This window comes from Cornus florida, unplaced genomic scaffold (genome assembly GCF_030987335.1).
Source record: "Cornus florida cultivar Cherokee Brave unplaced genomic scaffold, ASM3098733v1 CherokeeBrave_3.0.0_Hap2_Chr05, whole genome shotgun sequence".
Classification (NCBI taxonomy): Eukaryota; Viridiplantae; Streptophyta; class Magnoliopsida; order Cornales; family Cornaceae; genus Cornus; species Cornus florida.
In genome coordinates, this window is record NW_026775575.1 from 84740513 (window position 1) to 84751171 (window position 10659).

General features: G+C 35.1%; 1 long non-coding RNA gene across 5 annotated transcripts; it reads right to left on the reverse strand.

The window, feature by feature from the left end:
- Nucleotides 1-342: 342 nt before the first annotated feature.
- Nucleotides 343-9929, reverse strand: LOC132307266 (uncharacterized). Of its 5 annotated transcripts, none has more exons than XR_009482200.1 (6): nucleotides 9726-9929; nucleotides 7864-8667; nucleotides 2391-7400; nucleotides 2078-2125; nucleotides 1438-1993; nucleotides 343-1344 (listed from the first exon to the last, which is right to left on the reverse strand). It is a non-coding gene; the product is annotated as an uncharacterized LOC132307266 (long non-coding RNA). The 5 variants fall into 5 exon arrangements; XR_009482199.1 differs by having other exon boundaries at nucleotides 7864-8662; nucleotides 9726-9928; XR_009482198.1 differs by lacking the exon at nucleotides 9726-9929 and having other exon boundaries at nucleotides 2391-4943; nucleotides 7181-7400; nucleotides 7864-9719.
- Between the last annotated feature and the right edge of the window lie 730 nt (nucleotides 9930-10659).

Consider the following 10659-nt stretch of genomic DNA (forward strand, 5'->3'; position numbering starts at 1 on the left):
TGACCCCCGGCCCATTAAAGGTGGGCTGAAAAAGAGAGAGAAAAGAGAAATCCACAAAGTGGCCCAACAGATAGGATATTAAATCCATACAAAACAAAGTTTGAACCCAAAAGTAACCCATTGTTGTGGATGTTGTTTGCAAAGTTGAACAACAGAGCAAGGCTCCCAAACAAAATATTACATCAACACAAGCAGCAATGATCTCAAGGTCTGAGATATATCATTGCCATCATCTCAATTACACCCAACTTCTTTCTTGAATTTATTACCTTGGCCATGCATAATCGACAATGGGGTTGCCATTGGACTTAATTAGCTCTTCAAATTGTGGATTCATGCGTGTGAAAAATAATTCGAGATAATATTAAAGGGAAACACAGACGAGTGCAAACCACATAACACAAACCAGTGCTATTTATGATATATCACAGTGTACATTGCTTGGATTCACTCTCAACACACTGTAATTAAAAGAAATTACTTGCGACCGCACTTGAAATCTAGAAAACAGAACAGTACTAGTAATCACTCAACAATAATAATCAACAAAAGTGTTTAGAAGATGGAGAGTACTAAATGAGATCATCTTCACTTGGCTTTTCAAACAACAGAGCCGGGATGGGGAACTTTTGTTTCGGACTTCCCAATAAAACTCATAAATTTGGTTTTGGCATTACTAATATAACTCAAAATTTTGGTTTCAAATTTACTAAATAAACCAGTATACCGAGGAAAAGCCGGTTCAATTTGGTGGATGGTGTGGGTGAAAACTTTGACAAGGTGTATTAGGTAATAAGGCATCAATGAAATTGACAAGACCGTGAATTGGAGGAAGGCGACACTACTTAAGCCAATTCTTGTCCATCGCTCATTCTTACTTATCGGAAGAAATATGGACGCTGCAAATGCCAGCGTTAGCATTGTCACAGCAATTACTAGAATTATAAGTCCTAGCACTAGTTTTCGTGGAAGAGAATGCTTGAAGTCGCTAAAGCGAAATGGGGATGTGAGGATGGACAAAAATACAACTATTGATATGAAAGTGCATGTGAGGGAAAGGGTATCCGCGATGAGGAAAACATCAAAGAAATGTTGGTTGAGAAGAATCGGATAACCTGTTTGTTGATCTAAACCTCCAGGTACTGTATAGGCCGCAGTAAAAGCAGTAGCTGCATTCAGCAGAGCATTAATGGAGCAATTTTGTGCTGTCCCCTTTAGCCACTGCGTAGCCTCCGTCCGAAGATCTTCTTTGTTCTCAACAAATCGTTCTTCAGCAGTCTGCCCCTCATTGTTTCGGAGCAAGTTTAAATTGATTGAATATGCTGACAACATTTTCTTTACAAGCTGCGCATATACATCCATACACAAAAATCACAATTAATTAATTATCTATATATATTGATCAAGAATGTACTGCAACTAGGTAGGTACACGTACCTCAAAGAAGAGCAAATCCTGGTGCAATTGGATGAGGGTTGCGGTTGGTCTTTTCAAAAACCATGGAATCTTCCTTCTTTTCTCCAACCATATGTAGGATGCTATTCCAATGGTAGTCCCTTTTTAGCATCAGCTTGGTAATTGGAGCTCCCATTTTCTCCAACCTATCAAAGATCTCTAATTGTCACTAAATGTAAAATGGTGCACCCATCACCATCTACAAACTCAACTGCCTGAAGGTTCAAGTCGAGTATATCCATGACAATGTCCACACACCCTGCTTTAATTGCCAAAACTAATGGTGCTTTGACGACATTCCTTATCTCTTTGCCCTGTATGGGAGCTGATGATGGCCGTCTTCCATGGTTTTGGGATGACTCTTCCACATGTTTAGTTTTATCCCATGAGTTTTGGGATGACTCTTCAACATGTTTAGTTTTATCCCATGATGGAGCATCTTTCTTAACTAAGATTTTCGAAAGTTTCTTAGCAAATTCATATGTTAGCTTTTCCTGCTTAATTTCTTCCCACAAAGGCACTCTCCAACCCCCTGCATCTTTTGATTTAATTAAACAAAATGAAAGTCAGTAGCATTGATGTGATTAATTTTAAACATGTTGTACTATTATATACCACATACCATATTCTTCTCGTAATACTGGAGTGGAATCTTCTTTGACATGTACACCTGAAAAGCACTTTTCTTTAATAGAATGTAATAGAAACCCTATAAATTAATCAAATAAATATGTAATCAGTTTATCTAATTAAGCCTTTAATTTGTAAGGTCGTGTGAGTTCACGCCTCCCTGTCAATAATTGTATTTGAAACACATTTTGATATGTATGAGACCACTGTCTTTTACTTCTAATAATAAATGGTGAATAAAATAGGCATAGATAAAAGAAAAGGCTAAATGAAAATATAACTTTCTATGAAAAAATGTATCTCACGTTTGTAGAGAAGACGCTTCAGGTGTCCTACATTCCTCGCTTTAAATGCCGATGAACTACATGCAAGATATTGAAGAGCAGTCAACCCAAATTCATCTCTTTCACCAACTAAATAGTCACACCTTTTCGCAATTCTAACAGCCAATTCTGTTCATATTTCAAAGTGTATATATATATATCTATATATATATATATATATCTATATATATTTGCAATGTTAGTTGTAAAAAAGAAAAATTTAGAAAAAGAAGCAGCAACGAATAACAAAACCAGGTAACTTAATTTATAAAGCCGATCAGGCAATTCTATAGCTTAATTATATATGCCAAAAAATCATGCATCATATATACCAAATCCAAAATGCAAGTACCAAACTCAAATTTAAAGCCCGATGAGATTGAAAGATGATGAAATTAGCTGCTAAGAGCCAGGAGGAACTCAATAAAATGCCCTGAGATAATCGCAGTGTGAAGTATGGTGCTATTGTTCTCCTTCTTATAAAATGTAGTCGTGCGCTCTTCTTTACTTGGGCAGCTTCCCCGAACTTCCCTATCAAGAATTGCGAACATCTAAATTTTTCCATAGTAAGCTGCACGGAACAGAGCCGTCTCTTCAAATTTGTTGCGCATACTTAACAACTGGGGTGCCATTTATAGCATTTTCTCAGCAGCTGGGACTAATTTGTTGAAGGCGGCTGCCTCATGGAGGACTGTGTTTCCAACAGAATTTTGAAAGATCAATTTGCCGTGCTGATCCCCAGTCAACATCCCTAGCAATTCAATTACCAAGTCAGCTTGCACAGTGTATGCTGCCATATGTAGTACTGTGTCACCAGTTTTGGTTAGGACGTGCAATGGACCATCTGGATACTTTTCACCGTCTCCGCAGAGTTCAACCACATCTCTAGTTTTTTCCTTCTTTAGAGCCTCGTAAAGCCGAGCATTAGGCTCATCTTCTGTCATACTAACATCATATCTTAGTTCAATGGCAGATTGAGATTGCACCATTTGCCGGATGTACGTGGTAGAATGAGATTATGAAAACATACATAGATACACACGCGTGCTTGTCAATGTCTATTTATATACTGTACATATAGACACGCACAAACAGGTAAAATCAATTCGGTAAACATCTAAGCAAGTGCCACTGTACGTACTGTGATTCCACTTTGGCCTGCTGGCATCTTTTTAAAGTAATTATTCTTACTTCATTTAATAATAAAGTGGTTTAATTCTGACTACTTTGTTCAAATGTGAAACATTAATTTCTCGTTAATGTTGCAATGTTCATGAGGAAGCATTTTTTTATTCTCAGGCCCTCATAACTTTTCTAATGCTAGCTAGAATAAAGTTATATAGGAATAAAGGATATACGTACAGTAATGTAACAGATCGCACTTTTAACTTTCTGTTTATGATATTATTTGACCAAGAAAGCATAGATCTTGTAACTTGAAACAAAAAAGAGAAAAGGATTGAGACATATATATATGTACTAGGAACAAAATGAAGGCTTGGGCTGTTACCAACATAATATTCCATGAGCTACTTCTGAAGGTCACATAATGCTATTATAGTTAATTACCACTAATATATATTGAGGACATCAAAGACACCATAAACAATTTTTGGGAATTCCCATTTAACAGCTGTAAACTTCCATAACGTATAAGATTTACAAAGAATGAAATGATTTATGGAATTTAACAGATATATGAGATTGAATCAACAAAGTGATCACTGTAAATGTGTCATATCTACTAAGAAACATCGTGATGCACATAATTTTTCAGAATGAAATACAAGATCACCTTTTTTCTTGTGCTGGACATGTCAATCTGCAGTTTCTTATCTGTAATGGGTTCTCACTGTAACCTATTTAAAGCAAGTGCCATGATGAAACAAGGAACAGAATTTAGTCCTTAACTTACAACATAATCAAATTTGTCCCTTCACTATCGCTGTTTATGACAAAGTTTTGTACGAAAACACAATGAAAGATTAGCATCGGAAACTAAGATTATTCACAAAACAGAGGATTCCTTAACATCATATCATTTATCATTGTTGCTCATCTATAAAGGATAAAGCAATGAAAAAATGAGAAGCTCTGTGATGAACATGCACTTCACATTGTGAGAATCCATACTGCAATGCTTTTGCAATCATTATTGGGGTTGTAACTTCTTCTTTTTCTTTTTCTTTTTAAACAGTCACCCAATTCTCTGCAATGAATTTCAGAAGGCGCTCTTGTACTTTTTGAAATTAAGGAGCAGTTACTATTGGTCTATCTACACGAGTCCTGGGAGGAAAAGTTTAGAGATACGTTTAAACTCTGGTGTTATTTTAATCAAAATGACCACTCTTAAAATTAATTCACATCCTCAAAGGTCAATTCTAGTGGTAAATAAATAAATAATGCGAGCAAAACAAGGGGCAACAAAATTTACGTCGAAAACCCTACAGTGTAGAGGGCAAAGTCACATAATCCTTTTGAAGGGGTGCGGCTCCCACGCTCCGTGCGTGAATGACGCTCTGAGAGCAAATCCTTCTGCAATTCGTGAATTCAATTTTGTCAATCCTCAAATTCAATTCACGAATTCATAACAATTTTTCATTTGTTAAAATTATGGAGAAATACATGTGACCGTATTGCAATTACCAAAATGTACCTAATATTGAATAAAAGCTGTTAGAAATGTGTAAAATTAAGAATAAACCTACAATATTAAAATAATAATAATAACAATTCTTTGTCATATTATTATCCATTTTATAATTGATCACTTTTGTTTCGTTATTTACTCGATAACAGTTCGAAAAAAAAAAAAAAAAAAAAAAAAAAAAAAAAAAAAAAAAAACTATTCATTTTAATAAAAAGAATTAGTGATTTTGACCTGGTTAAGTGTGTGGGCTGTCCCGAAAATCGGTTGCGGTTGGGTGGTTATATCCGAATGGGCATGGGGTGTTTTGGTTCATCCAAAACATTGCAGCTGTTGGCAGTTCGGGCCTACCGAACAGCACCATGAATACCCGAACATACACCTCTTTGTCTATAAATGTCCTTGGCAACCATTTTTTATTGTTCACTTAGCAAAGCAACAAATATTTTTAGTAAATAGAATCAAGAACAATCCAACTCTAACTTCCCTAGCAATGTGACCTAGTAGACCCTCAAGCACGTGGAAATGCTCCCTAAGTTGTCTACCAACTATTGCCAAAGCATGTGCCACCCCATTAGCAACATGAGATTTCTGCCCTTTTCAGAATTCTGTTTTCTTCTTTCTTCTCTGCATTCTTGAGCCTATATTATGGTTCCGTTTGTTTGAGCGTAAAATATTTTTCTTGTAAAATGTTTTCTAAGTAACACTTTTTCATGTAGAATGTTTTCTTTATTTTTTATTTTTAGTAAATAGAATCAAGAACAATCCAACTCTAACTTCCCTAGCAATGTGACCTAGCAGACCCTCAAGCACGTGGAAATGCTCCCTAAGTTGTCTACCAACTATTGCCAAAGCATGTGCCACCCCATTAGCAACACGAGATTTCTGCCCTTTTCAGAATTCTGTTTTCTTCTTTCTTCTCTGCATTCTTGAGCCTACATTACGGTTCCGTTTGTTTGAGCATAAAATATTTTTCTTGTAATATGTTTTCTAAGTAACACTTTTCATGTAGAATGTTTTCTTTATTTTTTATTTTCCATTGCTTGGCAAAGGTTTTGAAAATATTTTTCAGAAAATATTTTTGGTGTCGACTTCTAAAAGTATTTTTTAATTAAAATCAAAATTCTTATTTGAGTCATTAATTATTCAAATTTTCTCTTACTATCAATTGGTCCAATTTTTTTTATATCAACAATAAAAATATAATCAATTGATTTTTGAAAAAAATGATAAGGAAACTGAAACAAGTCTAATCTCTTCTTTTTTTTCTCCACTTTACATATCACTTTTTAAGGTTTGAGAAAGTAATACTACATGTTAATCACTAAGCCAATAATGATGACAAAAAAATATAATAATAAAAGCAAATTGAATAAATCAAAAATAGGAAATTGTATGATTGTTGTTAAAGAATAGATTGGCCTCGTGCCTCTCGCCCCACAATAGGTATTGGTCTATTGGCTCATCTCTTTCTCTCTCCAAAAACTCTATCTTTATTAAAGGGCTCCTTTCCTTCTCTCTATAGAAGCCCTCTTGCTCTCTCTAAACTCTCTCTCTCTAGACGGCTTTTTGGCCACTATGTAACTCTTCTACATACTTGATTGACGTTTTCGATGCCTTATGCTTTTGTTGAGGAGATCTAGAGTGAAATAGATAGACTCGAAAATCGATTTCCGAAGGATTAATGTGTAAGTTATTTTGGTTAAGTTTTGAGAAATTATTTTTCTCCGTAAAAGATTTTATTTGAATTTGGAACTACCAAACAGAAAACACAGAAAATGTTTTTCAGAAAGTGTTTTACGCTCAAACAAACATAGCGTGTCTTGCATTGTAAGTCTTCAAATTGTGATTCCATGTGAGGTGTAAAAAAATAAGCGATAATGGTAAGAAATAGTAGCAGAGAATCAGAGATAAGTGCAAGGGATCTTGGTACACTAATTGTCATGATCATTGACACTGAGAAGAGAGTATTGAAGCTTAGTTTTTGTGGAAGAGAGTGCTTGAAGTCTTTTAAGCAAAAAGCTGACGTGAGTATTGACTAATGAAGTTAATGTGCATGTAAGAGAAAGGTCATCGGTGATGGTGAAGATGACAAACAAAGGTTGGTTGAGAAGAATGAGAACACCTGTTTCTTCATTTGAACCTCCTGGTATTGTGCAGGCCGCGGCAAAGGCAACAGTGGCAATGAGAACAGCAACAATGGAACAATTTTCTGATGTACGCTTTAGCCATTCTTTGGCCTCCTTGTGAAGTTTTTCACTCTTCAGAGCAAATAGTTCTTCGCCAGTTTGACCTTTTGCGTTGATATGGTTGAAGAAATGCTCTGAGCAGATTTTTTTTATTCTCTGCATGCATCCAAACAGAAATTGCGTCAAGGCATTGCTCCTAATTTTGCAACTCAAGCTTAATTAAATATAAATATATATTATGATCGTGTGACCCTCTTATATTAAAGCAAGACAAGGTGCTTCACTATTTTGGATCATGGTCTCTAGCATCATAAAAAAATACAACAGAAACCACAGCCATTAATCTTTTGAAGTTTTTGTATCAATACCGCCTTTTGGTGCAATGATAAAAGTTTAGACTGACTATTACTATATATCACAATACATGTATAGGACGTGTACACATAATAACAAATTAATACTATGTATGTATATAGTATTTTTATCCTAACATCTCTCTTAAACAAAAGTAACACTACATAATGTTATGAATAAGTATGAATATTATCTAATAAGGAGGGAAGAATTGTTCTTTGCGCAATATCAAGGAATGGAACTATAGAAATGAATATATATATACCTCATACAAGAGCAGATCCTCTTGCAATTGCATAACAGAATTTTGTTTTGTCTCTTCAATTTATGAAATTTTCTATTATCTCCAACCATATTCCGAATGCTCTGTTCAACAGCATATTCTCTCTTCTCTCCAACCATGTGCAGAATGGAATTCCAATCTTTGTCTGTCTTGTGTCAGCTTCCTAATTGGAGTTCTCATTTTCTCCACCTTATCAAAGATCTCTAATTGGCGGTACATGATGGCTATATGTAAAATGGTGCACCCATTGACATCAACATGCTTAACCGACTGAGGGTACAAGTCGAGTATTTTGTCAACAATGTCCACACAACCTGCCTTAGTTGCCAAGAACAATGGTGTTTCCGGATTGTTTCTTGGGGTTACTTTCTGCACGTTCTTTACCTCTTCAAGATTGGAAACTGTGGATGGCCCTCCTCCATCTTTTTCCTGAACTATTATTTCCGGTAGCTCTTGGCAAGACTCTTCTACAGGCCTAGTGTCCTTCCATGAAATATTGACTTTTTCAACTAAGAAGTTGGCAAGTTTTGAAGCCAATTCATATTTTACATTTTCTTTGAGAAATGCTTTCCACAAAGGAACTCACCGAAATGCCCAGAAATAACAGCCATGTGAAGCATAGTGCTTTGATGATTTTTATACTCCTCCTAATAAAATGCCCTGCGATCTGCTTCACTTTCAATATCTTCATTGACTTCTTATAGAGAAATGCAAACATCTCAAGTCTGCCATAACGGAAGGCGCGAAGAAGGCTGTAATATGTTCTTCATAACACGTCCATCTGATCTAGTGAAATTGCTCGCTTAAGCATTAAAAATTGGACAAACTTAACCAAAGGTGCCTAACTAATACTTACAAAACACTGATCATGCTTCAGAAACAATTAATAATGTTATTATTTGTGACATATAATGGAGACACCAAAAAAACAAAGTCCATTATTCAGAAATCCCATTTAGGAGTTCTGAACTTCCATAACTGGAACTGCCACGGACACCGTAACAGGGGTTGCAACATCAACAATGTTAAAAACTAAGTTTACACGAGGACAACAATATATATGATTACAGAGAATGAAATGGATTTCTGTTAATAAATATGTGGTTATCAATATTAGGATTTTCTTGTTCACCTGTATCTACTATACTAAAAAACATCATGATGTGCATAACGTCTCAGAAGAAAAAAACATGGCCACCATATTTATTTGTGTTGGAAGTTATAAAAATATCATCCACGGTTAAATCGTAGTCTGTATTGGATTCTTAATTGTAAATGTGTGTCAAAGCAAGTGCCAATTTTAAATAAGGAACAGAATTCAGTACCAAGCTTACAACATAAGGCAAATTCATTTTTTCAGTGTCAATGTTTATAACAAGCTTTACACAAAATACAAACATGGCTAAGAAGATTAGCATCCAAAACCATGATTATTGGAAAACAGGATATGTGATACAACTGTTGGAATGGAATGGAATGTGATCCCTTAAAATTTGAGAATCAGCGTGCAAATTAAGGTCACATTCATTCAACTTTATGGTGGCTTCCTGCTGTGTTTGTGTGTGTGCGTGTGTGTTCATACTACCATAAGACATTCTTGTTCTTAGAAACCCTTCCAGGTTTAGAGATTCTGATTAAGAAATCAATTGTTAAAATAAGTGAAAACTTCGACTAAAAAATTTCCTAAAATTCTATAAAATCTGATTAGCAGAGCAGTAGATAGAATAAAATTTCAAATATCAAGATTTCAAGTAGGTATCAGAGGATAAATAAGAGAATATCAATAAATGAACATTAATATAAAATATATTCAAATAGGAGAAGAACATAGCTGTGGATAACACCTTTGTATCTTGATGTTATTTCAGAATATTGTGTTGTTTTCTGCAATTCCTCTTTTTGCCTTTTCCCATAAATTCCTCTTCTTGTTCTTCGGACATTTTTAGGGTCTCGCCTGGTGGAGACTAGATAGCATTTTTATCTTACCACTCTCTGTGGGACTCTTTCAAAATTTCTAACACCCTTTTGACCTTTACTAGAATTTTTATCTTATCACTCTCTATGCTACTCTTTTAAAATTTCAACTCCTTTTTGACCTTTATTAAAATTCTAATTAATTAATATTTTCTTGCACATTCTCCCTTAAATTAAAATTTGACAAAAATAAAATAAAATAATCTACGTTTTTATTTTGATATTTTAGTTTTCCACTAAAGTTTTTTTATTTATTTTTTTTATTTATTTATTTTTTTGATATTTTAGCATTAAAGAACAACAAAGTAATTTCCAAAATGCTGCTGTTTACTCAGATAATGTCTCGAATGTATACTGAGGAGGCCTAAAGTGAGATGGGCCGGATATGACCTGCAAACACGACATCCGGTCCGTACAGATGGGTCAAGCCCATAGAAAGACACTGCCATATGGGCCGAACGCGAATAGCCCATGAAAGATGACCAAAACTCATAGAGGAACGGGCCTAGATCCAGCAGTCCATCAACATTTGTAAGTATCTATAAATAGGAAAAGTGATGGATGGAGAATGGGAGATATTTTTTGGTTGAAATGTAAGAATTCTAGAGAGAGAAAGAAAGGAGGAATTTCTTGCATCTTCAATTGGCGCCGTCTGTGGGAAGTCGTTGAAGATTGATTGATCATTGATCAATATCGCGTGGATACAGACCAATTCGTGGGAACGAAACTCGATCTTTGGGAGTTGGATCCAGATCTGAGCGATTGTGACCTACTCTGGAGGAATTTTAGTTCATGTTGCTTTGG